Source organism: Podarcis erhardii, assembly GCF_964252035.2.
Source record: "Podarcis erhardii genome assembly, chromosome: 11".
Taxonomy (NCBI): Eukaryota; Metazoa; Chordata; class Lepidosauria; order Squamata; family Lacertidae; genus Podarcis; species Podarcis erhardii.
The window spans coordinates 41,992,567-42,020,295 of NC_138501.1; the positions used below are offsets into that span (position 1 = coordinate 41,992,567).

At 45.3% G+C, this 27,729-nt stretch overlaps 1 protein-coding gene across 4 annotated transcripts in view; it reads left to right on the forward strand.

Annotated features, from left to right (window-relative positions):
- Positions 1-27,729, forward strand: part of PDZD2 (PDZ domain containing 2) — a 248,605-nt gene that overhangs the window by 34,486 nt on the left and 186,390 nt on the right. Inside the window, exon 1 of one of the 4 annotated variants that reach the window (XM_081881319.1) lies at positions 5,013-5,031. The exons of the other annotated variants lie outside the window; for them this stretch is intronic. The gene's annotated coding sequence lies outside the window, so the exon portion shown is untranslated. Of the gene's footprint in view, positions 1-5,012; positions 5,032-27,729 lie in introns of those variants that run through there. 4 annotated transcript variants of the gene reach the window in all.

Sequence of the window (27,729 nt, forward strand, 5' to 3'; positions counted from 1 at the left end):
CTGACAAGCTTACCTCCCTGTTGTGAGGGGAAGAGAGAGAAACGTGAAAGTCCATATGCTTGTTTCAGCCCATGAATGTAGAATGATGTGCTAGTCGCTGAGCTATTATGCTCTGGAAGAGAGTTAATTAAGCTTCCACCAAGCTATGGTGCTTAAAGGTTCTCTGCATGCTTACTGGCAGATTAATTAAAGTTTCCATAAAGAAAATCACTTTATTGCATTGTGGCTTCCAGCTAGGGATCCAAGATTACATTTTTCACTGTGCTCTGTGACACTGTTGGACCACCTGTGATCACTGTATTTAATTGCTGGAAAGAGTTAGTGGGGAAATCCTGTGTGTGTCTACTTAGAAGCAAGTCCCACTCAGGGCCGAATTTAGGTTTGATGAGGCCCTAAGCTACTGAAGGTAATGGGGCCCTTGATATGTCCAGCTGTCCTTTGTCGCTGTTTTTTGTGTGTTGAATATATGCTATATGGTAATTTATGGACCTAATAGGTATCTAAAGCCATTTGCACATGTTGCCTTGCAACAGTCCATGCAGAATGTAGGCACCCTATATACAGAAATGAGCAAATCAGTGATGTTTTAGGGAGCAGGCTAGCAGGTCGGTCCCATTACTTACATCACAGGAGCCTACACAACACGAAACACTGTTTCTGTATGTAGGTTTTATTTTACTTGTTTTTTATCTTATATTTTGGAAATGTACAGTCATACCTCGGGTTGCGAACGCTGCGGGAAAAATGGGGGGGGGGAATAAGGATGATATGTTTCTGGATAATATGTTTTGTTTTAATTTTGAATAAAAAAGTAATTAAAAAAAGTAAAAAAACACCTGAATGTATATTTCCAAATCACAACATAAAAAACAACTTCTTCTTAATTGTATTTTAGTCCAACAATTACTTTGATAAAATGTTTTGTTATGTGCAAATAGCTTTAGATATCTATTAGGTCCATAAATTACCATATAGCATATATTGAACGCAAAAAAACAGCGACAATTTGTTGTTGACAAAGGACAGCTGGACATATCAAGGGCCCCATTACCTTCAGTAGCTTAGGGCCTCATCAAACCTAAATTCGGCCCTGGGACCAATGGAATCATAGAGTTGGAAGGGATAATCTAATCTGGACCATTAGGAGCACCACGCTCTAACCAACTATGCTAAAGCAGGTTTCTATGCTCCTATGAGTTGTGGTCTATAACATCTGGAGGCTCCTAGGTTGGTGAAGAATCCTTCCCACCTCCACCAAGTAACAATTTTCTACAGACTGCTGGTGGTGAACTCTAAAGGAAAAAGTCAATTCATCCATCCTTGCCTTCCATATTTCCCTGGTACAGGAAAAGAGATGTCCTTTCTTGCTTTTGCCAGTTCCCACTGGCCGTATGAAAACAAGTTAAAAAAAATAGAATAAATCATATTACTGCAATTGTTAACTGCTGTGCTGCAAAGTAATGCACAGTCACGTATAAAATTACAAACAGCATGAAAGCGTAAATTCTCAAAATAAAAATTGCTATCAGCAGCAGCAGTAAAACCTGAGATCAACTGGAGGCACTTTCAGAACACCTGCTGGGACAGGTAAGCTTTAATCTGCCTTCTAAAGGTGAACAAAGATTACGGCTTCTGTTATGCCCACCCTGCTTTAGAGCAAGGCTAGATTACTGCAGTGCTCCCTAAACGGGGCTGCCTTTTAAAGGCAGGCTGGACACTTTAGCAGGTGCAGAATAGGGGCTGCCAGGATACTTGAAGGTCCCAGCCTAACAGGATATGCAAAAGGATGTGATTCTTTATACAGCCCCAGGAATGAGGAGATTTAAAGGCCGAGATGGGATTTTGACAGTGCTCTCCCTAGTCCTAGTCCAAAGGTCCATTTACCCCATTTAGTAAGATATTGCTACAGAGGGTCCAATTTAATTGCACAAGCCTAAAAACCCTCTGCCCTTGTTAAGAGAGTGACAACGTTCATTAAACACAAACTCCTAAATGAAGTTATATAGTAGCTTCTATGTAGGATTCCCCCTCCCCATTTCCCCCTTCCCTTGGATCTTCAACCTAAACAACTCTCATTCCCCTACCCCATTTTCTTCAGATTAGAGCAGAGGAACGAAAAGCTGGAAGTGATTTGCAGGGTTACCTAATGCAGCTTTTCATCAAAAGCTTCTGGGCGCTGGAGAAATTACAGGCAAGAGATCATTTAGGAACTGTAATGTGCATGGTTGTTTTTAAAGAAAAAGTCCATAGTTATTAATGGACACTCTTTACTCTTAATAATCTTCTAGTTTTTGAACTTGGAGGAAGTAGCATTCACCCCTTGCTTTGTAAGTGTACTTTTGGGTTTTTTTTTTTTTTTTGGCTTTAAAATCACTGGACGGCATCTGCCTTCTTTAATTAGGTCTCTTTCAAACAGGGCAGTGGAACTTCATAAAAATTAATGATGTCTGGCTAGGCTTGTTGTCCATGCGAGATGTATATTTATGGGGCTTAAAAAAACCAAACCCTTGGCAAGGGAACAGAAAAGCACCCTTCTGTACTGCAGCAACTGCTTGAGTTTTTGGAGACCATTTAGAAAAGTCTTCTCACACTCCAAAATCATGTACACGCTCTTGGCAGGTGTATGGATAGTGGGGCCAATTCACACATTACGTTATATGTTTGCTGGTGTGCACTAAGTGGGGCTATGTGTTAGGGATGAAAAACAAGCGAGGGGAAGCTAGAGGGTTTTTTATTTATATTCCCTGCTTGTGTGAACCTGGTGTAAAAACTGAATCGTTTGATTTGACCTGGCTGGCAATAGGGTTAAAGGTAAAGGGACCCCTGACCATTAGGTCCAGTCGTGACCGACTCTGGGGTTGCGGCGCTCATCTCACTTTATTGGCTGAGGGAGCTGGCGTACAGCTTCCGGGTCATGTGGCCAGCATGACTAAGCCACTTCTGGTGAACCAGAGCAGCACACGGAAACGCCGCTTACCTTCCCGCCGGAGCGGTACCTATTTATCTACTTGCACTTTCAAACTGCTGGGTTGGCAGGATCAGGGACCAAGCAATGGGAGCTCACCCCGTCGCGGGGATTCGAACCGCCGACCTTCTGATCAGCAAGCCCTAGGCTCTGTGGTTTAACCCACAGCGCCACCTGCGTCCCCTGGCAATAGGGTTAGGTTCCACGAATTGCTTGTGTCCTGGGTTTAAGGCGCACCTGTGTCATGGGCTTTATTGTGCATCTTTGGATAAATGTCTCCCTGCCTGTGGAATTCATCCGGGATGCCCACCAACTTGGATGGATGGACTTGATATGTATACAGAGAGTGCAGCTGTCAATGGGTTCTTGTTTCCATGGTCGTGCTTTCCCTCTGCTCTTGGAGGCATCCTGCCTCTCTATGCCAACTGCTGCTAATAGCGGGCAGGGAGAAGGCTGCTTGTGGGCTTTCCGTGGGCATCTGTTTGGGCACGGCAAGGAAAGGATGCTGAACTCGATGGGGCTTTGGTCTGATCCAGGGAGACTCTTGCATTCCTGCCTCTCTTTCGCTCGCCAACCTACTTTCCTCCCTCACAAGGATGATTGTGAAGGCAAAGAGTGTAATTGCGGGCACTTTTCAAACAGAGTTTGTGTATGTATATACAGTGGTACCTCGGGTTAAGAACTTAATTCGTTCCGGAGGTCTGTACTTAACATGAAACTGTTCTTAACCTGAAGCACCACTTTAGCTAATGGGGCCTCCTGCTGCTGCCGCGCCATCGGAGCACGATTTCTGTTCTCATCCTGAAGCAAAATTCTTAACCCGAGGTACTATTTCTGGGTTAGCAGAGTCTGTAACCTGAAGCGTATGTAACCTGAAGTGTATGTAACCCGAGGTACCACTGTACCAGAGGTACCTCAGTTTTCGAACGTAATCTGTTCCGGAAGTCGGTTCGAGTTCTGAAACATTTGAAAACCGAAAACTCATTAGCTGACAGCTAGGCTTCAGGATCTTACACTCAGCAGAAGCCTCATGGCATGTTTGACTTCCGAGGCGTGTTCGAAAACCGAAGCATTCACTTCCAGGTTTACAGCGTATGAAAACCGAAATGTTTGTCAACGGAGATGTTCGAAAACCGAGGTACCACTGTAGTTTCCATTCTAGTAATGCCGATTTGTTTTTGAATGATTGTTTTTTTCTGTGTACCTAAACATTTTGCATAGTACTTTGTGTGTGTGTGAGTAGAATAGCAATATTTTCCAAAATGTTACGTTTGTTCAAAAGTGATCTCCCTTGGCAGCGCCTGGCATGGTGTTATAAAAAGCTCGAACGGAACCACACAAGCGCAGGCCTCTTTGCCTGTGATGTGGTGCCTCGTTCCTTCTCTTCAAAATTACAGCCTGCGATAGCTAATTACAAGCTTAAAGCAGAGCTGGAGTTAAACTGATTGCTGCTTTGAGATTTTGCACTGCTCATTTCCCAGACTACACCCTGCTAAGAAAGGCAGAGAGAGGCATCGGTTTGCTGGCATGCAACAAATGCCCGTAGGAGGCATGCAACCACCTATGCTGAACTCTGAATGGTTTCATCCTGTTCCCTATGGCTGACCACCATCATGGGCTAATTTGGGGGCGGGAATCCCAAGAACCTTTGCCTGACTGGGCTGTTTAACTTAAAAACCTTTCCTGTTCTCCATCCATGTGTATATGCATTCCTGAAACCAAACTTTGTTTGTACAACCCCATGTCGCCCCCTCCCCCCCCCGGTGTTCTCTCCACACCCCCCCCCCCGGGGCAAGGGCCTGTCTTCTTCATTTGCTCTTATTGCTCTGTAAAGCACTTCTGTGCTGTTGTTGTTTTCAATTATATGGAGCCGTCATTGTGCAAATTGGTGTGTGGGCGGGGAGAGTCTGCTTATTACAAAATGACTTATTTGGAAAGCATGAAAATCCTATCAATGAACCCTCCCTTTTCAGAGGCGGCAGCTTCCATCGTTGGCAGCTCACACATCTGTATCAAATCCCATCTATAGAAGGTACCAGCAGAAGGAAAAGGCCTGGCTGACTCAAGTAAGCAAGCCAAGCTCTGCACTCCAAGGAAAGACACGAGCTTGGAGCTTCATACGTGCCTCTTGAAAGTTTTGCATGTTGTGTTGCTATGATTTTAAGTAAGGGCAATTTGGAGGGACCAGGTGAGGGTGAGAAAGTGGGGGCAGGGAAGACGTAAACAGTTGCCTACCCTACTATGTTTTTAGGGACGCGGGTGGCGCTGTGGGTTAAACCACAGAGCCTAGGACTTGTCGATCAGAAGGTCGGCGGTTCGAATCCCCGCGACAGGGTGAGCTCCCATTGCTCGGTCCCTGCTCCTGCCAACCTAGCAGTTCGAAAGCACATCAAACTGCAAGTAGATATATAGGTACCACTCCGGCGGGAAGATAAACGGCGTTTCTGTGTGCTGCTCTGGTTCGCCAGAAGCGGCTTAGTCCTGCTGGCCACATGACCCGGAAGCTGCACGCCAGCTCCCTCGGCCAATAAAGCAAGATGAGCGCCGCAACCCCAGAGTCGGCCACGACTGGACCTAATGGTCAGGGGTCCCTTTACCTTTACCTTTACTATGTTTTTATTATTATTTACATTTATATACCACCTTTGTCTCCCAAGGGTCTCAAGATGGTGTATATGGTTTTCCTCCTCAAAACAACAACCCTGTGAGGTAGGTTAGGCCAATGAGATCGTATGGAATGAAAGAGACTCTTCTGAAGCTGCTTGAGGCAGCAAATCTTCTTCCATCCCTGGAAATATATATCTACTCCCTTTACTGTGTTGCACTTCTTAAAGTTCACGGAGGAGACTTGAGCAGGTTAAGACTTCTCAAATACATGCATGCATAAACCATCCAACCACTGGGAAGTGTGTGGTTTGTTTGCTGACTGTGCTCTGACCTTTTAACGCTGCTCAGCCTCATTTGGGGCCTTGCACAAACCAGCAGGTCGCCTCACTGAGGCCTGGATTGAAATCTGTAACTTTATTATTGAACTTTAAAGCAACGGCCTTAAAGTGCAGTTTGGTCTAGAGTTGGCAAGAGATGCGACCTGCGTCTCATGCAGATTGTGCTAGAGCTGGATCTTAAATCATTCTGGGGACGGAGACTTCTGTTGCAACATAGCGACTGGCTTACTTCAGCTGCTCACCAACCTTCTTATGATTCCATTGCTTTGGAATCTTGCCCCAGTGTCTCCCTTGGTTTAAAAGTTCAAAGTGTTGGTCTTTGATACATAAATATATTCAGTCATCTGGGGCTGGGCTTGTACATTGGAGAGAACATGACAGCCGGGATCAGGAGGTCAAATTGGCTTTGAAACTCAAATTTGCCCCCTTGATTTGAGGCGGACAAGGAAGATTTGCCCTTCCGAACCTACTGCAAAAACTACGCAATTAAGGGGTTGTTGTTTGGATTTGATATCCCACTTTATCACTACCCTAAGGAGTCTCAAAGTGGCTAACAATCTCCTTTCCCTTCCTCCCCCAGAACAAACACTCTGTGAGGTGAGTGAGGCTGAGAGACTTCAGAGAAGTGTGACTGGCCCAAGGTCACCCAGCAGCTGCATGTGGAGGAGCGGGGAATCGAACCCGGTTCACCAGATTACGAGTCCACCACTCTTAACCACTACACCATACTGGCTCTCTTAACACTACACCACACTGTTGTTTTTGTTGAGGGTGAGGTGGCAAAAGAGAGCAAGATATTTGTCACTGTTGTGTCCCATCCTCTCTCTTAAGAGTTAAGCTTTTGTCCTCTGTGATTTGGGACCCACCAAGCCTGAGATTGTGAACCTCAAGTTGGCGGCCTGAATGCGCCCCCCAGTTCCTTTTATCAGGTCACTGACTGACCCTGCTCCACACCACCTTAAAGTGCTTTCTGACTGGCTGGCATGTGTTCTTCTAACTCTGATAATGTCTCTTGCTTGCCCGCATGCATAAGGGGCACCAGAGGGCGGCAGGTCGGGGGCCTTAAAGGCATAGGTGGTTTTAGGGTGGCACGATTGGCGTGGTGGCACTGGGTGCCACCCTGCAGAGGGCATCAAAACGGTGCTGTAGAACGGAGTGCGAGAGGCAGGGGCATGCAGAATTTTAGCATCAATCAATCAATCTTTATTGTGAGTGTCTGGAGGTGGTTGGAGGATGGATGGTGGCTAACAGATTGAGGTTGAATCCTGACAAGACAGAAGTACTGTTTTGGGGGGACAGGAGGCAGGCAGGTGTGGAGGACTCCCTGGTACTGAATGGAGTGACTGTGCCCCTGAAGGACCAGGTGCGCAGCCTGTGAGCTTGCAGGCATGTCCAACTTTCAAGAGACTGAGATGTGGTGTAGTGGTTAGGAGCAGTGGACTCGTAATCTGGTGAACTGGGTTCGCTTCCCCGCTCCTCCACATGCAGCTGCTGGGTGACCTTGGGCTAGTCACGCTTCTCTGAAGTCTCTCAGCCCCACTCACCTCACAGAGTGTTTGTTGTGGGGGAGGAAGGGAAAGAAGATTCTTAGCTGCTTTGAGACTCCTCAGGGTAGTGATAAAGCAGGATATCAAATCCAAACTCTTCTTCTTTTCCCACTATAAAAAAAGACTGGCAGCGATCTACCAAACCTGTTGAGCTTTTTTTACAGAGCCAAAGTTGTTGAGCTTTGTTTGGGAAGCCAAACTTCTTTTTTTGGGGAGGGAGGGGGCGATCTACCATGGACCCCCCCCAATCTGCCAGTGGATTGCGATTTAGCTGTTGGACATCCCTGCTGTACTGTACTGTACTGTTTAAATGTTTCTTTGATCGTCCTTGACGCTTCCTGCCATGTTTACCATCCTCTACAGCCACACCCTTTGAGAACCACTGTCTCAGGTAGATATCTTTGCCATCATCAGCTACTTGAGGTCTTTTGAATGGGAGATGCCAGGGATTGAACATTGGGCCTTTCTACACAAAAACTGGTTTGATGGACTATGCCGAAATGACAAAATTGACCGGAAAGGGTCAAGAATCAGGAAGACCAAAACTTTAATAAGGAATGGGGAGAATTTATCATTTATCTTGGAGACCACTGTAAACAGTTAAAAACGTTAGCAGGACTGCAAATAACACTTGTAATGAATCAAGAACTATGGATACAATGGAGTTATAAAAATTTGGATTGTTAAACATAGGATTCAGTAGAAAACAGAACCCACGGAGTGGGAGTGGGGAAGTCCAGAGATTTGTGGGAATCTTATACTTTTGGATGAGTTGTGGTATGATTGTAAATTTAAATATTTAAAACCAAATTTAAAAATTATGGGGGGGGGGAGAGAAAAATTTTTTTCTCTGATTTGGACCTCTGACTTGCACCTTTATACGTTTTATTAATCAGGTAATTTAAAGTTGGCTGCTTGAGAGTGTTTTCCTTTGGGCCAGTAAGCTGCTTGTTTTTGTTTCCAATGTTGTAGTGATAGTGAGTTTAGAATGCATTTCTCTTGCTGTAATTTGATTTCTTGGCTTTTGGGGAGTATTTTTATTTGGTTTCTCCATTTGTGTCCGAGTTCTTAAAGCATGCATGCATTTTTAGTAGTAATTAAGTGTCTTCGTAAAGTTGGGATGCTGTTTTTTTGTCTGCCTGGACTGTAAAATTGCAGCGTGGGTTTCACGGGTCGCTAGTTATGTGGATACCTGCAGCCTGACTTCTTGAAGGTCATTCGCTTCTCGGTAGTGGAAAAGCAACCATGCGGAGGGTTTGCTGCTGCTTTCAGGGATCGATGCTGCTTTAGGACAAACATCACCTGCTCCACTTCCCATCTGCTCTACCTGTATAAATAGGTATTGCAAAAACGCTAAGTTTCTAGAGCCCTGTTCCTTGCAAGTACCGGTAATTATATTCTGTAAAACAGATGTGCTCTGGAACTTCGAGCTATTTAATGAAGTAGAGCGTACAAAACGATCTGGAGGTTTTGCATCTGTATTTCCCCCATCTCCGGTCACTGAGTGATATTTGCTAAGTTAGTCTCTAGCCTTTGTTTGCTGGTTGTTCGAAAGCACGTCAAAGTGCAAGTAGATAAATAGGTACCACTCCGGCGGGAAGGTAAATCGCGTTTCTGTGCACTGCTCTGGTTCACCAGAAGTGAGTGGCTTAGTCATGCTGGCCACATGACCCGGAAGCTGTCTGCAGACAAACGCTGGCTCCCTCGGCCAATAAAACGAGATGAGCGTCACAACCCCAGAGTCGGTCACGACTGGACCTAATGGTCAGGGGTCCCTTTACCTTTGCCTTTACCTTTACCTCCCCTGTTTTTGCATGTCACCCATGCAGAGCTGGGTCTTCCATACAGTACTGCCAATGGGCGCGCGCGCGCGCGCACACACACACACACACAGAGGCAGCTGTGCAATTGAGCTTAGCTCCCGTCCAGAAGTGGCACCATTGCCCACCTTCTGCTAAAATGGCAGTCCGGGGCAAGGTGGGGAGCAGCAGTCTAGCAAGGTCAGGCTGGTGAGGGGCTCTTTTGAACCCCGGGAGCCTGCCCGATTGCTTGCTCCACACCTGTGTCCTTGTACAAGCTTCTTCCACACCTCTGTCCGTGAAATCTTTAGACAGGATCTTCCTTGGAGCCTGTGGGTTTTGAAGTCACTGCCTTTCCTACTCAGTAGAAAGTCAGTGTACTGAGGCTGACAGAAGGACCATTATGCGCAGAAGTTGTTTCCAGTAAGTCAAGCTTTCCAAGATGAATGGGGGAGCAGAACTCGTGGAAACTGCAGTTGTCAGACATTTAGGAGTAGCCAAGTTGGAACAGAAGTTGGCTGCCTTGTCCAGGACACCTTTCAATTCTATATGTGCAGGTTCCGTGAAGAAAATGTGGAATGGTATATACCATTTCAGCTCTCCTTCTGCACTGTTCTCCCCACCCCCCAAAAAGTAGAAGAAAGTTGCCCAAGTTTTGCCTCTTAATTTCCTATTAATACCTGTTGTCCAGACCTAGGCTGAATCTTCAGCTTTTTAACCTGAAATTTCCCCACTGGTACAATAATGTAGTTGGAGGTGTATTAGAAGTCAGCCCTTTATTGTTTCAGAGGGGGTGAATGAGGAGTAATCCCTAGTTCTGTGCCTCCCCTTCCTCCTCACCGTGGAGCTCTCGTCCTTTTTCAAATGCTCTTTATGTGTCTATTTGATCACTTCGATCTGTGGAACTTTCACAACTGTCACATGATGTTCATTCCACATCCTGTGAGAAGTCCGTCCTTTAGTGTGGCAGCATCTGTGCTGTGCCCCATGATATTCTTGTAAAGAAGCTGGTAAAATGCGGTCTTGACTATGCTACCACTCAGTGGATTTGTAACTGGCTGACTGACCGAACCCAAAGGGTGCTCATCAATGGTTCCTCTTCATCCTGGAGAAGAGGGACTAGTGGGGTGCCGCAGGGTTCTGTCTTGGGCCCGGTCTTATTCAACATCTTTATCAACGACTTGGATGATGGACTCAAGGGCATCCTGATCAAATTTGCAGATGACACCAAACTGGGAGGGGTGGCTAACACCCCAGAGGACAGGATCATACTTCAAAACGACCTTGACAGATTAGAGAACTGGACCAAAACAAACAAGATGAATTTTAACAGGGAGAAATGTAAAGTATTGCACTTGGGCAAAAAAAATGAGAGGCACAAATACAAGATGGGTGACACCTGGCTTGAGAGCAGTACATGTGAAAAGGATCTAGGAGTCTTGGTTGACCACAAACTTGACATGAGCCAACAGTGTGACGCGGCAGCTAAAAAAGCCAATGCAATTCTGGGCTGCATCAATAGGAGTATAGCATCTAGATCAAGGGAAGTAATAGTGCCACTGTATTCTGCTCTGGTCAGACCTCACCTGGAGTACTGTGTCCAGTTCTGGGCACCACAGTTCAAGAAGGACACTGACAAACTGGAACGGGTCCAGAGGAGAGCAACCAAAATGGTCAAAGGCCTGGAAACGATGCCTTATGAAGAACGGCTAAGGGAGCTGGGCATGTTTAGCCTGGAGAAGAGGAGGTTAAGGGGTGATATGATAGCCATGTTCAAATATATAAAAGGATGTCACATAGAGGAGGGAGAAAGGTTGTTTTCTGCTGCTCCAGAGAAGCGGACACGGAGCAATGGTTCTAAACTACAAGAAAAAATATTCCACCTAAACATTAGGAAGAACTTCCTGACAGTGAGAGCTGTTCGACAGTGGAATTTGCTGCCAAGGAGTGTGGTGGAGTCTCCTTCTTTGGAGGTCTTTAAGCAGAGGCTTGACAACCATATGCCAGGAGTGCTCTGATGGTGTTTCCTGCTTGGCAGGGGGTTGGACTCGTTGGCCCTTGTGGTCTCTTCCAACTCTATGATTCTATGATTCTATGAACTCCACACCTATTAATATTAGGCTTTATTGTTTTGGATGCTTCCATAACATTCCCCCCCCCCTTTGACAAGTAATATAAGTAATATAATGTAGTTTTATTTTGTTGTTATATAGTGATGGGAAGGGACGCGGGTGGTGCTGTGGGTAAAAGCCTCAGCGCCTAGGGCTTGCCGATCGAAAGGTCGGCAGTTCGAATCCCCGCGGCGGGGTGCGCTCCCGCTGCTCAGTCCCAGCGCCTGCCAACCTAGCAGTTCGAAAGCACCCCCGGGTGCAAGTAGATAAATAGGGACCGCTTACCGGCAGGAAGGTAAACGGCGTTTCCGTGTGCTGCGTTGGCTCGCCAGATGCAGCTTTGTCATGCTGGCTACGTGACCCGAAAGTGTCTCCGGACAGCGCTGGCCCCCGGCCTCTTGAGTGAGATGGGCGCACCAACCCCAGAGTCTGTCAAGACTGGCCCGTACGGGCAGGGGTACCTTTACCTATAGTGATGGGGGGTGTATAGAGCAGTGTGGATTTTAGATGAGCTTTTCTCCAATTGTCATATTTGTACAACCCTTGGAGAACTTTCATTCTCCAAGTAGTTTCTGAGTTCTCTCATTAAATAAAAGAGAGGAATATAATCTGGGTCCAGCTCATTATTTTGGGAGTAAATGTGGCCAGCTAATCTTCCTTAAGACAGCATCTTAAAAAGCAGAGACATCACCTTGCCAACAAAGGTCTGTATAGTTAAAGCTATGATTTTCCCAGTAGTGATGTATGGAAGTGAGAGCTGGACCATAAAGAAGGCTGATCACCGAAGAATTGATGCTTTTGAATTATGGTGCTGGAGGAGACTCTTGAGAGTTCCATGGACTGCAAGAAGATCAAACCTATCCATTCTTAAGGAAATAAGCCCTGAGTGCTCACTGGAAGGATAGATCCTGAAGCTGAGACTCCAATACTTTGGCCACCTCATGAGAATAGAAGACTTCCTGGAAAAGACCCTGATGTTGGGAAAGATGGAGGGCACGAGGAGAAGGGGACAACAGAGGACGAGATGGTTGGATAGTGTTCTCGAAGCTACAAGCATGAGTTTGACCAAACTGTGGGAGGCAGTGGAAGACAGGAGTGCCTGGCATGCTCTGGTCCATGGGGTCACGAAGAGTCGGACACGACTAAACAACAACAACAATCCTCCTTATGGGAGAACGAATGGAGCTTTTTCCAGATCCAAGTTCAACAGTCAACCCCATTCACTGTGAACCTGACTGTGTTAGACTGACCAGGTACTGTATCAACGATTTAGAAAGGTTATTGTACAAAGACACTTCATTACCCGTGTTCCACCTTTTGTCTTAGGCCACCGAATACCCACAGCATGAGAAAAAATCCAAAGTCTCTGTTGCAGCAATGCCTTCATTGGGGCAACTGAAATGCAGAAAACAGTGTGCAAGTTTTAGAGTCCTAGATTAGATGGCAAATATAGTGAGGAGTGTGGGGAGAACGGAGTGGGGACGACTGGGTGATGTTGAAGCTTTCACTGGGGAAACCACCCAGGTTAAAACAAGGTGCCTAAAGGCTCTGCTTGCTGCAACTCCCTCATAATAATAATACTTAACAAAATATACTGAACCACTGTGTTTTTCATTTTATTCACATTCCCTTCTCAGCAAGCAAACCTGGAACAGCTGTTTATTCAGATATGCGAGGTGACTAAGGGAATTATGTCATTCTGATATTAAGGCCTTCCTGTTTCCTATTTTGTTTTCAGTTATTGCCTGAACTTCATGTTTCCTACCCCAACTCTCCCTGTCGGGCAGTGGCTTCCTGTTTTCTCACCCAAACACTAGGATTCTGTCTACCACTCCTTGGAGGGGGGGGGGGTTCTCCCTTAAATCCTTGTCTCTTAAGCACCTTTCTGAGTAACTAGCCACACGGGTTTCCGCTCTGGCCAGGGGACAAATAAAGGAACACTGGCAATTTCCACTCCCATTTCCATTTTTGTCAGAATTCTCTGCCCACTCTACTTGCGAGGTGTTCTGATCTTTAGGTCTAAGTTCTCCCGAGTCAGATTAGGTCGTTGAGATGATTTTTAACAGGAGTAAAAAAATTTTAAAAAATAAAATTGTCCCGACAGCAAGACAAGCCGAAGCAGACGTTTCACTCCTGTTAAAGATTCAGGGAGGCAGCCGTGTTGGTCTGACACAGTCAAAATAAAAATAAAATAAAAAATTGTCCAGCAGCACCTTATAGACCAACTAAGTTTGTTCTGTTATAGTCATACCTCGGGTTACAGACGCTACAGGTTGCGTTTTTTCAGGTTACGGATGCACCGAAATACCAGAACGGGTTAGGGCAGTCGCGCATGCGCAGAAGTGCTAAATCACACTTTGCGCATGCGCAGAATCACAAACGAATCGTGCTGTGGGTTGCGAACATGCCTCCCGCATGGATCACGTTTGCAACCCAACTGTCCACTGTACAGTGGTAGCTCGGGTTAATAACTTAATTCGTTCTGGAGGGAGGTCTGTTCTTAACCTGAAACTGTTCTTAACCTGAAGCACCACTTTAGCTATTGGGGCCTCCTGCTGCTGCCGCGCCGCCACTGAATGATTTATGTTCACATCCTGAAGCAAAGTTCTTAACCCAAGGTACTATTTCTGGGTGTGCAGAGTCTGTAACCTGAAGCGTATGTAACCTGAAGCGTATGTAACCCAAGGTACCACTGTATAAGCTTTCATGTGCATGAAAATACACTACAGTGGTGCCCCGCAAGACGAATGCCTCGCAAGACGGAAAACTCGCTAGACGAAAGAGTTTTCCGTTTTGGAGGTGCTTTGCAAAACAAATTTCCTATGGGCTTGCTTCGCAAGACGAAAATGTCTTGCGAGTTCCTGCGGGGTTTTTTTCCTTCCCCCCCCTTTTTCTAAGCCACTAAGCCGCTTATCCGATAAGCCGCTAAAAGCCGCTAAACCGCTAATAGCGCTAATCCGCTAAGCCGTCAATGGGCTTGCTTCGCAAGACGAAAAAACCGCTAGACGAAGAGAATCGCGGAACGGATTCTTTTCGTCTTGCGAGGCACCACTGTACTTCAGATACACTGAAGCAGAAGTCAGCAGACCCTTATATATAGTTAAAAGTCGTTAACAGTGTCAACAGGTTTACCATACCCATTGAACCGATCACCCATCTCCTACTAACCTTCTGAGAAATACCCCACCCCACCCTCCCACTGTATATAAGGGTCTGCTGATTTCTGCTTCAGTGTATCTGAAGAAGTGTGCATGCACACGAAAGCTCATACCAAGAACTAACTTAGTTGGTCTCTAAGGTGCTCCTGGACAATTTATTATCATTATTTCCCCCCTGACTGCATCAGACCAACACGGCTACCTACCTGAATCTTGAACAGGAGCGAAAGCAAAAACTTTGGCTTCGGTTTGTCTTGCTCTCTAGCTGTAGCAAAGTTGCACATGCCTTAACGGGCTTGGATTTATTTCTTTTTGGTCATCTGTTGTATTGTAAAAAGCCCTTAAGCATATGCCGCAGAGTGCTAAGCAGGCAGAAATGTCATTGATGGCTGGGGTGACCTTTCTGTGACCAAAATTCATTTTGGGAGGAAAAATAGAAACGTGCTGTTGCGTTTTAAGTCGAATTTGACATTTTCCTCCGTGCCTCTCACAGATTCTTATGCCAAGTAAGGTTGACACTTAAGGGCAAGACATCTGCATCACAGAAGCAGAAATGCGCCTTTGCAGGGTGTTTGGGGAACAGCTGATATTGCCGTGTGATGCTTCTATCTCTGCAGCTTTTGAGAGGGGATCCTCATTGTCCTTCCATCAGTGGAATGTTACTTGCATTCAGGGTTGGATATACTTGGGGCCACTAAAATAAAAATATATAAGAAAAAATTATGTGCTAAGGAAATGGGAAAATGCACTTACGGTGTATAATGCATTCTGGTCACAGTATACAGTATTTTAAAAATATTAAGCTGTCTACTAAATGGTAACTGAAGGATCAGGGAGCTGGTATGAGGAGAGATTATAGCCTTTCCTTAATAACTCTCCCAAATTTCTCCTATGTAATACTTTAAAAAAAAAAAGGGGGGGAAGCATTCGGTAAATGTTTCTGTAAGAATGAGGATGCAAAACTTATCTGCTCTCTTCTTTTTCTTCCAAATTGCATTTTTAAAAAGAAAGCTGTTTTTAAGGAACAAAGAAACTTTGCTTTTTTAAAATGCAGTTTGTAAGGCAAACTGATACTGTTCAGGTTTTGTAGTATGTGTGATGCCCACCTACCCACTCCTACCTCTTATATATTCCACCTGCCATTATTTATCGGTTGCAGTTAGGAGCAGATGAAAACTAAATCATTGGTAAGCATAATTCAGAAGTATTCTTTCTTGTTGTGAGTACGGTATGTTTGGAAGAGTTCTGGGTATGGAGGAACAGACACTCCTCGCCACATGAGAAGAAGTGACCAAACTGTGACATGTTCCCAGTCTTCCAAAACCCTCCCCTCTTATTCTTACAGTTCTCTGCCTTTATTCTGCACTTGGCTAGGACATCCCTTTGAACCGAGAACTTAAAAAGCAGGAGACACATGGCTGCCCTGGGCCATGCGAGGGACAGGGTGCTGAACACATCCCATGGGATGGCTGAATTGTTCATGGCACACAGGTTGGCAGTCAGTGATTTAAAAGACCACTTAATAAGTATTTTCCTCCCTCTTGAAAACTCGGTGATCTTCCGGCAGTGGCCAGAGTTGCTCTGGGGCCTTTGAAAGCCGTTTAGTTTTATCAAAACGACACTCCAGCAACTCCTAAATCTCTCTCATCCCATGGGGCAGAGGGAAGGAAATATTCTCACCGTTTTGTTAAAGTTCTCCAAATTTAAAAATAGCGTTCCTAATTTCCTGCTCTGCTGAGCAGCACCTTGCCTTCAAATCAAATTATGTACATCCTCCTCTAGGCCAGCCCTTTGGGGGCACAGCTCCTGTGCGCCGGGACTAGGTTTTTCCTCGAAACAGCTGTTGGGAGCACACCAAAAGTGGGCCAGAGCAAGAAGCAGATGGTATTCTTCTGCCACAATTTAAAAGAGAGAGGTGGGGGGTTTTGTGTGTGTGTGTTTTTGCACTATAAACGTAAACATCATAGGTTCACACAAACACATGCACAGATTTATTCCAAACGATATTTGAGGCCTCCTAGGCAAACCTCTTTCATGCAGGAAGGTCAGAGTTAGCCATGTGGATGTGGTTGGACTACAACTCCCATCATCTCTACACAGTATGGCCAATGGCCAGGGATGATGGGAGTTGGAGTCCAACAATATCAGGGCCACATTGGCTGTTCCTGCTCTAGGTAGCTGTGTGCCCTACTTTACAGTGGGCAGCCCTCTGCTTGAAAGGCTGCCTGAGCCAAGTCTGGTCTAGAGATAGAGAATCACAAGGAGAAACCATTGTTTTCTCAAAATTTATCTGCTGTACCATGAAAATAAATAAAAATATTAAAAATTTTGAAAGGGCTACAGAAATAAAAAGAATCACAAGGGGGAGAGAAGGGGCCTTGGAGCTACCCATATAGCCTGGATAGCTCTGTTGGTTAGAGCATGGAGCAGATAACACCATGGTTGCAGGATCAATCCCCATAAGGGACAGCTACATATTCCTGCATTGCAGGGGGTTGGACTAGGTGATCCTCTGGGTCCCTTCCAACTCGCTGATTCTTTGGGTGGAAGGGTGCCCAGACCACCTGCCATCTTCCCTCGCTATTGTGAGACATGTGCTATTTTTATTCAAAGTAATTCTGACTTCAGAGTCATAGAATTGTAGAGTTGGAAGGTACCCAAAGGCCATCTAGTCCAACCCTTGCATTACAGGAATCTCAGCTAAAGTATCCATGACAAATGGCCGTCCAGCCTCTGCTTAAAAACCTCCAAGGAAGGAGAGTCCAGCTTTGCAGCTTTCCATATAAATGAGTCCATGTGGATGCTAATGTTATGCAAATCTGCATCCTCTTTAGTCTTCGTCTGGTGGTTCCTCTGTTTTGACAGTGCGTATAAGTGGCAGATGGATTTCAGGGTTTGCCTCGATTTGAGGGGGGCCTTTGGTAGAGTGCCCTCTCGTGAGCCCTTGCAGGCTTACTCTGTGCTGGTGCCAGCAAACAGCAGTAACTGCAGTGTTGATGCTGGCCAGGACTGCCATTTAAATTTCCCACGGCAATTCGCCCTGATACAGCATCACTCCAGGGCACTTTGGGCAATTAAAATGGCAGCTTGCAGGGTGTAATGACTTTGGGCTGCAACTTCCCATCCTCTAGGGCAGGGGTGCCCAAACATTTTTCAAAGAGGGCCAGATTTGGTGAAGTGAACATGCGTGAGGGCCAACCAAAGCTTTTTTAATGATTGAAGTTGCTGAGCTTTTTTTTAGGATTTTACCCCAGGACATATACTGCCACGGGGGCTGGATTAAATCAACCGGCGAGCCAGATTAGGCCCCTGAAAAGGACTTTGAACATGCCTGCTCTAGGGAAAGGGGCATATAGATACAGAGGACATCTCTGACCAGGAAGAGGATTGCCCCTCCTTTATTTGCAAAGCACCACATTCGTAGATGATGCCATATTATTGGCACCTGTCTGTCTCAGGAGACAATGGAAGTGTGTGTCTTCAGGGGTAAAGTCAAGCCATTGGAGAGTTATAGTGCCTGCTGTGACTGTAGAGACCAATAAGGGAGAGACATGTTTTGTTGCAGCTGGGGCAGAGGAAGGCGTCTGGTTGTGCTGTTGCAGATGCACCACGGCGTTTCTTCTCTCTGTGCTCCTCCCAGCTGTCATTCCTCCTCTGGTCACTGCCGTGGATGCACAACCTGACTGTCTGTTTCCAGGCACTCCGGTCATCTGCAAGGGATTCCCACACTGCAGGGTTGGTGTTGCCAGCCTTCATGTCCTGTTTGCAGACATCTCTGTAATGCAGATTTGGTCTACCAATGGGCCTATTGCCTGAAGCTTGTTCCCCACAGAGCACATCTCCCCGATAGATTTGTGTTGCACTGACAAGAGATTCTAAATCAGGCTTCCTCAACCTTGGCCCTCCAGATGTTTTGAGACTACAATTCCCATCATCCCTGACCACTGGTCCTGCTAGCTAGGGATCATAGGAGTTGTAGGCCAAAAATATCTGGAGGGCCGAGGTTGAGGAAGCCTGTTCTAATTGGAGCACAATCAGGACACTGTTGAATTTTGTACAGCTGTTGCTATCAAAGCGTTTTGTTTTTATTGTTCCGATGCACATGTGAAACCACAGCTGCCTGCTTTGCAGTTTAAATATTGGGGAAAATGCTGGATTGGACGTTTTCCCTTGGAACCTTCAGAGACTACTTTGCTATCCCTTGGAACCTTCAGAGACTACTTTGCTATTCTCTATGATGAACTCGCAAGAGGATTCCATTCTTTGGAGGTGACATTCTCAGCAAATAAGAAAAGATTTTAAGTCTTTGGAGGAAGATAACTTTGTTAGGATTTGCAGCCAGGCTATGAAACACTTTTTTTGTTGTTGGACCAAACTACAAATGACCTGACCCCATTTCCTTCCTACATACATTCTAAGTACAAAATGCATCTTGGGACTTTTGTTTTTCTGCCAAAATGGCCATATAACTCTCTCTGTGTTACCGCCAACAGAGGGATGCAATCGGATACCATCGGTAGGATGTGAAAAACTTCACTTTGTTAAATCCAATATTCTGCCCATTTTATCTCTACTGGGCAGCTGTACATCGTCTCAAAAGATGGACAGGAATTCTATTTGCCATCAAAGACTTTGTCCCCTCCCGTTTGTGAATTTCCTGTATGTATTCTATATCTCCTGTGGAATTCAGTAGAGAGAAAAGCCACATTCTCCAAACATTTCGATAAGTGTATCCACTTCTCTTGCGATTCCTTGGAGGACTGGAAATGGGAGGCATGGCTTAGAAAGCCCCACTTAATAATAGAATTCATTAGCAGTGATTTGCCATGGCTTGAAAATAAATTGTAGCAAGGACTTTTCCCATTGTTTGGGAGAAGAGGCTCAAGTGGTGGCTCGGATAATGATCACTTTTGACCTGCCAGGGCTGTGCTTAATTTAAGGGGGGGGGGAGAGAATCTGCCCCCAAACAACTCATGTTCTGCCTTGAGGAAGGATGTGACCTCTTTAAATGAAGCAGATGCCCATGATCTGTCTTTTGTTCTTAATTTATTCTACATTTACTAGTCATGGAAAGGGAAAAGAAGCTAAGCAGGTCTCTCTGTTTAACTAACTTCACAAATCTTATTCCGGGGCTGCCCATGCACTCAGGGTTCTTAAGGTTGCCATAGGCCCTCTTTTTCCAGGACATGTCCTCTTTTCCCCTATGGGTATGTAAAATGAGAGTTTAAAGTAGAAGTCTGCAAATGTGTCCTCTTCTTTGCTCTTCAAAATATGGCAACCGCACCAATGCACTCAGGGGTCTACCCCTCCCCGCTGAAATTAGACCTGGAAGAAGTATTCTATTGTAGTAAATAGAACAGGTAGGTCTCTCTCTCTCTCTCTCTCTCTCTCTCTCTCTCTCTCTCTGTGTGTGTGTGTGTGTGTGTGTGTGTGTATGTGTGTGTGTGTGTGTAAGATGCTCACAACAGTTTGTCCGACTTGCAAAGACGCCAACAGCCCCCCAAATCCTGGCAACACCTGGTCTTATTCAATACTCCTCTGGGTTCTGATATATCACCCAGGGCAATGCCCATGTACTTTGAAGTAGACATTTACAGCCAAAAGGACCACCAATTTTAAAAAAAAAATCATTATTTTAATCGAAATGGAAATTTCGAGGACGCCAACAGGCTGCCTTAAGCCACATTTAGGATTGCCCTGCCATTGTGTTTGTGTTGTTAGAATCGCAGAACAGGGAAATACAAAAGATTTGGTTTCCCAATCTGGCCTGGCTTTGGCTCTGTGAATCTTAGCGGAAGAACAGAGGATAAATGCTGAAATCCTGTAAAACTTGTAAGCAGGGTTGTGCTTTAGTTTTAGTAGTTTGTAACATGTTGAAAGACTAGATTCTGCCCCCACCTCATGATCCAAGCAGGCTTGAACCTCAAAGCTAACATTGAGAGAATGTTTACCGTTCAGATCTTCTTTGGCTGGTTTGAAATACAGTGGTACTTCTGGTTGTGAATGGGATCCATTCCGGAGGCCCGTTTGCAACATGAAAAGAGCGCAACCCACAGCGGCGCGTCTGCACACGTGTGAGTTGCGATTCGCCTCTTCTGTGCATGTGCATGACGTCATTTTGTGCTTCTGCGCATGCGCGAGCAGCGAAACCCGGAAGTAACCCTTTCCGGTACATCCGGGTCACCGCAGGACGTAACCTGAAAGAACGTAACATGAAGCGGATGTAACATGAGGTATGACTGTAATCCTCTTCTCATCCACCAACCTGCTGTCTGCTTTGCTGTGCCTGTAATCCTCCATTACTTAATAAAGCACATTTCAAACCCAAGGGCCTTTTTTTTATTATAATTACTTTTCCTAACTTGATTGCAACATTCACCCTCTCCCTCAAAGGTATTGGTGTTGGGGAGTGGTCCTGTGGAAGCGACCGCTTGTGTGGGTAGTTTGGAACATCTGGAAGGAATATCTGCACATATCCAGACACTTAACAGCCTGTGCTTTGAGAAGCTGGCTAATTTTAAACACATACGATACTGTATCGGCGTTTGTGTGTTACTCCAGCCCTTCCTCTCATCTTGAAAGAGCGCAGCTGCCTTGTGGGCATTTGCCAAAGGGTAGCATCGCATGACGTTAGATAGTTGGAGAGAGGGGGGGGTCTCTCTGTAATAGGATTTATCCTCTCTTGGCGGCTTTGGGTGGTAATGATATGTGTGAACACAACAAGCTTCTTAAGGAAAGTCAGGAAGGGAACGTTTCTCCCCTCTTGGGATCAGACTAATGAGGGACGCTGATTTGTGGGTCTTTGATTAGGCTTAGTGAACCAACCCTTTTCCAGTCAAAAGGCAATAATAATAAAGAAGAAGGAGCTGTATAAGGGATAGCCTGGCCACTGTGACCCATCCATTGGTAATCTCTAGATAGGATTACTGTAATGTGCTCTGTATGGGGTTTCCTTTGAGGTTGGTGGCAAGATTGCTCTCTGGAGTGTCCTATCTCACAAACCTATTCCACTGCTCCTAAAGGGGTGGTTTGGCTACCCAAAACCTATCAACCTGCAGTTAGCAGCAACCAAGGGGAGGGCCTTCTCCGTGGTGGCCCCTCTTCCTATAAAATTACCTCTTCTCAAAACTCTGGCAAGCACCAACGCTTATTTTTTTAAAACAACAACAACACATACTTGTGTATTCAGGCTCTTTCGGGTGCTTAACATCGGGATTTAATTACTGGTGCATCTTGCATTATCAGTTATTGTAATTTTAATGTTCTCTTGTTTATTTCATCGTTTTAATCTATACACTGCTTTGAGATGGGTTATAATAGGTGCTATAGGAGTAATTTCATGAAAAAACACCACCATGGAATTAACTGAATAACCACTGAAAAGTGTCTTGGACTGGAAGCAATTTGCTTTCTACTTCACATGCTTAGTGTTGACTAGCGCATTGGAGGGATGGACTGTGAAGGTGTTGTTGGGTGCAAGCTAATTTCAGGACTGGAATGCAGATAGGATTCTAGCCTGTGGAGAATTCTGAGATATCTTATCCAACCTTAATTACCACGGCAATCTCTAACTATAAATAATACTATTGAGAAAGGAGTTCCTCTAGAGAGGAGCTGCATACAGCAGCTCACTACATGGACTACATGGAAATTTCTACCATGTTGTTGCAACTCCATATATGTTCACAATGACATGAAATCCCATGTGCTGGATAAGTCACTGTCTGTGAACGACTTGGTTTTCTGCTTGGGTCTCTTTCCTCTCATAAGGTAAAAGTAAAGGACCCCTGGACAGTTAAGTCCAGTCAAAGGCGACTGTGGGGTTGCAGCGCTCATCTCACTTTCAGGCCGAGGGAGCCGGCGTTTGTCCACAGTTTTCCGGGTCATGTGGCCAGCATGATTAAACCGCGTCTGGCGCAACGGAAACCATGATGGAAACCAGAGTGCATGGAAACGCCGTTTACCTCCCCGCTGCTGTGATACTTATTTATCTACTTGCACTGGTGTGCTTTCAAACTGCTAGGTTGGCAGGAGCTGGGACAGAGCAATGGGAGCTCATCCTGTCGAGAGGATTCAAACTGCTGACCTTCTGATCAGCAAGCCCAAGAGGCTCAGTGGTTTAGCCCACAGCGCCACCCGTGTCCCTTTCCTCTCATAAAGGAGAATTCAAACATCTGATTTCTCAACTTTCCATTTGGTTTCATCTATTATTCTTAGGATTTTGCCACCTCGCTTAATTTATTGCTTACATTCTGGATTTCCTTCCCAAGAGAAGCTCAAACTGGCACGCAGAAACAGCTCAATTAATGCAGAGTGTGAGAATAAACAATGTTAAATTAAACAAATTAAAGCCACATTCAGGTCAAGTAGTATTTTAAAAATCCCATTGAAAGCCATAAGAATTAGTTCAATGAGAAGGATTCTCCTATTCACCTTGATGACCCTTCCCCATGCTCCAGTGAGGAGTTCCACCAAAGTTTCATCCAAAGTGCATACAAGGGCACAGACATTTAGAGCAAATGGTTGCAGTGGTGACCTATGTTGTGAGGTGGAACCGCTGTCTCCTCGCCATTACGCTGCCACCCCATCCAGGTAAGCTGCAGCAACATCAATGGCAGGAGGTGTCAGGGATGGACTGGACAAAGAGGAGTGGTTGGAGGCACTAGCCAGGGAAGCCCCCAGGGGAAACCACAGAGGAGGAAGGCTCAGAGCCAGGGGATTGGTGGTGGGACACTGAGAAGAGGTCAGAGGGAGAAGATTGGGAGGAGGTGCCAAAGGGTGAAGAGGCAACAGGGTTTAGTGAGCAGGAGGAACCTGTGACAGGGAGCAGTTCAGACTCTGAGGCTGAAGCAGAGGAGGGGCGGTGATCAAGAGGCTGCTGAAGAATTTGGGGGCTCTCCCTGTTTTGTTCTCCTCCACCCTGGTTTCCAAGAATGCAAGGATAATGAGGGCAGAACCAGAAGTGCACAGATGCAATTTGAGATTGCTTGGGAAACATCCGGAAAAGGGTGGAATCTTCAGTCCTAGCAACTGCTCCATAGAGGCAAGATCTACTGGGAAGGGTTGCTGACTTGTATGCTGTTTGCTTGAACAAAGAGCTAACTTCACTGACAACAGAGCCCTGCGTCTTTCACGCTGACCTGCGTCTGACTCCAGGCCTGACAGTATATTCCAGATGTTGTTGGCCTGCAGCTCCCATCATGCTCAGCCAACATGGCCAGTGGAGAGGGATGATGGGAGTTGTAGTCCAACAATATGTGGAGAGCACGACACTGGCTACGCCTCTCTTGGAGCTGAGATATTGCCCTCGCTGCTCCCAAATTTGTGACTGATAAATGCCTTACTGCTGCTTGTGAAGGCCAGGTTTTAAAATGCATAAGAGGAAGAAATTGGGCACAAATGAAAAACTTCATCATCTAGGCAGTCTCTCTCCTGGAAAAGTAGAAGGGGGGAAAGAAAACATGGCTGCTTTTGTGAAGCCTTTTGGCCCACTTCAGTTTCAAACAATTTTTCATGGGTAAATATTTAACAGATAAAATTTATAAACCCAGAAAGGCTTGGGGGGGTGGGGGGGAGGAACATATGGAAGTGGTTCTTTATGCTGATGTAAAAAAAAAATTAAGAAAAAGAGAGGGAAAATAAAAAGGCACTTCAGAATTAAGAAATGATCCCAAAAGACTTTACGGCATTTTCAAAGGAGAGAGGGAGAAAAATTTGCACAGAAAGCAAGGGGAAATGGATTTTTGAGTAACAATAGGGACATAAACCAAAATGAAAATTGAGGCTAAATGTCACCCTTCTCCTCTCCCCCTCCCCTTCTCTCCGCTGGTTGCATTTCCCCCAGACCCAGGCACTCAGCAATATTTTTATCCTTCCCTCCTGACACTTTTCAAAGCCTCGTTTTGCGCCCTAATTTCTTTGTGAGGTCTGAAGAAGTTGAATTAATTTTTAATGTTAAATGCACAGATTTTTTTTTCTGGGGGTGGGGTGCAGGGAAGAGATGGAATTGTAAACGTATGAGTAGAATTTTGTGACTTGTTGGGGCAGGGAATGAGACTCCTGGCAGAGAAGCAACTCCAAAAGACTCTGTGACATTAAGAATTTCCTTCCAGAATTTTAAACAGTCCGGAGGGATGGTAAATGCAGAGATAATCGGGGAGCTCTTGATTTTTGATTAACTCTGGTGCTAAACCGTTTATAATAAAAGACCATTCCAAAGTATCTTTTTTAAAAATTTGCCTTCTCCCTCCCCCTCCCCCCCCCAAAAAAAACTGTGGCAAGAGCCTACTTAATATAATACATGAAACTGAAGGCTGTTTCCTTATCAAAGCTTTGCAGCCGACTGTGCATTATCAAAGGGCTGCTTCCAGGGCTTAATTTGAACTGGGGCTTACCAGACTCCTGTTTTTGAAATTACCTGGAACATGAGAGAAGCAACAATAAAGAAAATCCTGCCTCTGAGCATGGGCGGAGTGCTTTCCTCCTGCCGGGGACGATTGCTTCTTCCAGGTCATTTCATACCTGAGTTCTTGGTACTACTGTGTGAAATACGTGTATTAATAATGATAATAATATTACTGTCCATACTGTGTTGACTGCAAAGTCTGCATGTATAAATCATGGTTCTCCCCTCCTTCCAGCTACATATGATTTGGAAGGGGTTGGAAAATTTAGAAATGTGTGATTTAGGAGAAAACGTGTGCAAAAAAAATTGTAAGTACACATTGAAATATGGTTTTCGGTGTGGATTTTTTCTTTAAAAAGTGCAGATCCAGTTCCCACACCTAGTACAGTGGTACCTCTGGTTATGTACTTAATTCGTTCTGGAGGTCCGTTCTTAACCTGAAACTGTTCTTAACCTCAGGTACCACTTTAGCTAATGGGGCCTCCTGCTGCCGCTGCGCAATTTCTGTTCTCATCCTGAAGCAAAGTTCTTAACCTGAGGTATTATTTCTGGGTTAGCGGAGTCTGTAACCTCAAGCGTCTGTAACCCGAGGTACCACTGTATAGGGTGGCGTTCAACAGAGTTGGCCTGCCTGCATAACAGACTTTGGTTCGCATAAGTGATGTTTACCTTTCCCCTTCTGCAGCTCTCTGTGTACCCCTAATATGCGGGTGGTGCTGTGGTCTAAACCACTGAAACTTTTGGGCTTGCCAATCGGAAGGTTGGCGGTTCGAATCCCCGCGATAGAGTAAGCTCCCATTGCTTTGTCCCAGATCCTGCCAACCTAGCAATTTGAAAGCACACCAGTGCAAGTAGATAAATAGGTACCGCTGCGGCGGGAAGGTAAACAGTGTTTCCATGCACTCTGTTTCTATTATGGTGTTCCGTTGCGCCAGAAGCTTTTTAGTCATTCTGGCCACTTGATCCGGGAAGCTGTCCATGGACAAACGCCGGCTCCCTCAGCCTGCAAGCGAGATGAGCGCTGCACCCCATGGTTTCCTTTGACTGGACTTAACTGTCCAGGGGTCCTTTACCTTTTACCTATTATAGAAAGTAAGGGAACCTTCTGGAACAGACTGGGTGTTTCTGTGGGGTTGCAGAGGAAGAAAGGAAGGAGAGGTCCTCTCATGTCTGCCGGGACAACATTGTAAGCTGTCCATATTTGTGCTGTGTTTTTCTTGTTTCTTATTAGGATTTCTAATTATGCATCTGCTGAATATAGGCCTCTGGCTGCATGTACGTAATTAAAACCGCATGTTGTTGATAATGTAACACCAAATCCAAGAATAAGAGGCAAGATGAAAACCAAAGATTTAAAGCTGATTCCTACTTCTGCACGCATGAGCATGAACTTTGTTGTTGTTGTTTAGTCGTTTAGTTGTGTCCTACTCTTTGTGACCCCATGGACCAGAGCACGCCAGGCACTCCTATCTTCCACTGCCTCCCGCAGTTTGGTCAGACTCATGCTGGTAGCTTCGAGAACACTGTCCAACCATCTTTCCCAGCATCAGGGTCTTTTCCAGGGAGTCTTCTCTTCTCATGAGGTGGCCAGAGTATTGGAGTCTCAGCTTCAGGATCTGTCCTTCCAGTGAGCACTCAGGGCTGATTTCCTTAAGAATGGAGAGGTTTGGTCTTCTTGCAGTCCATGGGACTCTCAAGAGTCTCCTTCAGTACCATAATTCAAAAGCATCAATTCTTTGGCGATCAGCCTTCTTTATGGTCCAGCTCTCACTTAGCCATACAGAATTCCTTCACTGGTTTCGCCCAAATCTTATTTGTTGAGGGCAAGCAATGGCTTTTGCCCTGCTTATGAGCTTCCTAGAAGCATCTGGCTTGCAACTCTTGGGAACAGGATACTGGACTAAATGGATCTGTGATCATCTGCTAAGCTTTTCCTATGTCGGTTCTAAAAAGATTGACTTGGAGAGTAACATTTAAGGCTTGACATCATTCACTAAGGTGTTTTGGCCTGTTATATTCTCATAAACCTGGAGAGGGGGTGGTAAACTATTTTTAAAAAATGACTGGGTTTCAGAGCACACTTGGAACTTATAAATATGGTGAGCACCTCTTTCCAAGGCAGGAAAATGATAAACGCAGTATATGGTCTGTTTGGCTTCACTGTATGCCTTCCTGAACTAGAAAATAGTAGCTGTGCTCCTTCTAAGGGTTCAAAATTGTGTTGGTGTTTGAGTGTGCATTGTGTACTTTAGTTTAATGTCACACAGACCAGAGCCCTGCTCAGGTGTTTAGGCCTGAACAAGAAATGCAAACGCTATTCCAGATACTAATATTGCATAACCTGAAGCGACTGGATGCACAAAAACAGACTCCTTTTGGAAATAAAACATTGTCAAAGCTCATCAGTTTAATTAAAGCTTCACTTCCAGAACTTTCTTCAAAACAGAACAAAAAACAGCAAATGGTATATCCAAAATATCCATAAGATCATGTGCAATTCCAGCACAGGCTCAGCTTCTTATAAAATATGAAATATTCCAAACAGATCTCAAATCTGAGCTGTGTCTCTCCTTACAGTCTCCATTTTGCCTGGAGCTGTATTCACTCACTATAGAGGGTCATTTACACGTCCTTACTTCCACAGACCCCAAGAACAAAGACTCAGCCACCACCCTTCCAAGATTATGAATTTGCAATTGTGAACTAAGGTTAAACACTCAAGTTCTAGCTAGCAGAGAACAACAGTTAATTATCAACCCATCAATGAGTTCAGAGACCACTTAGTATACTTAAGTGGAA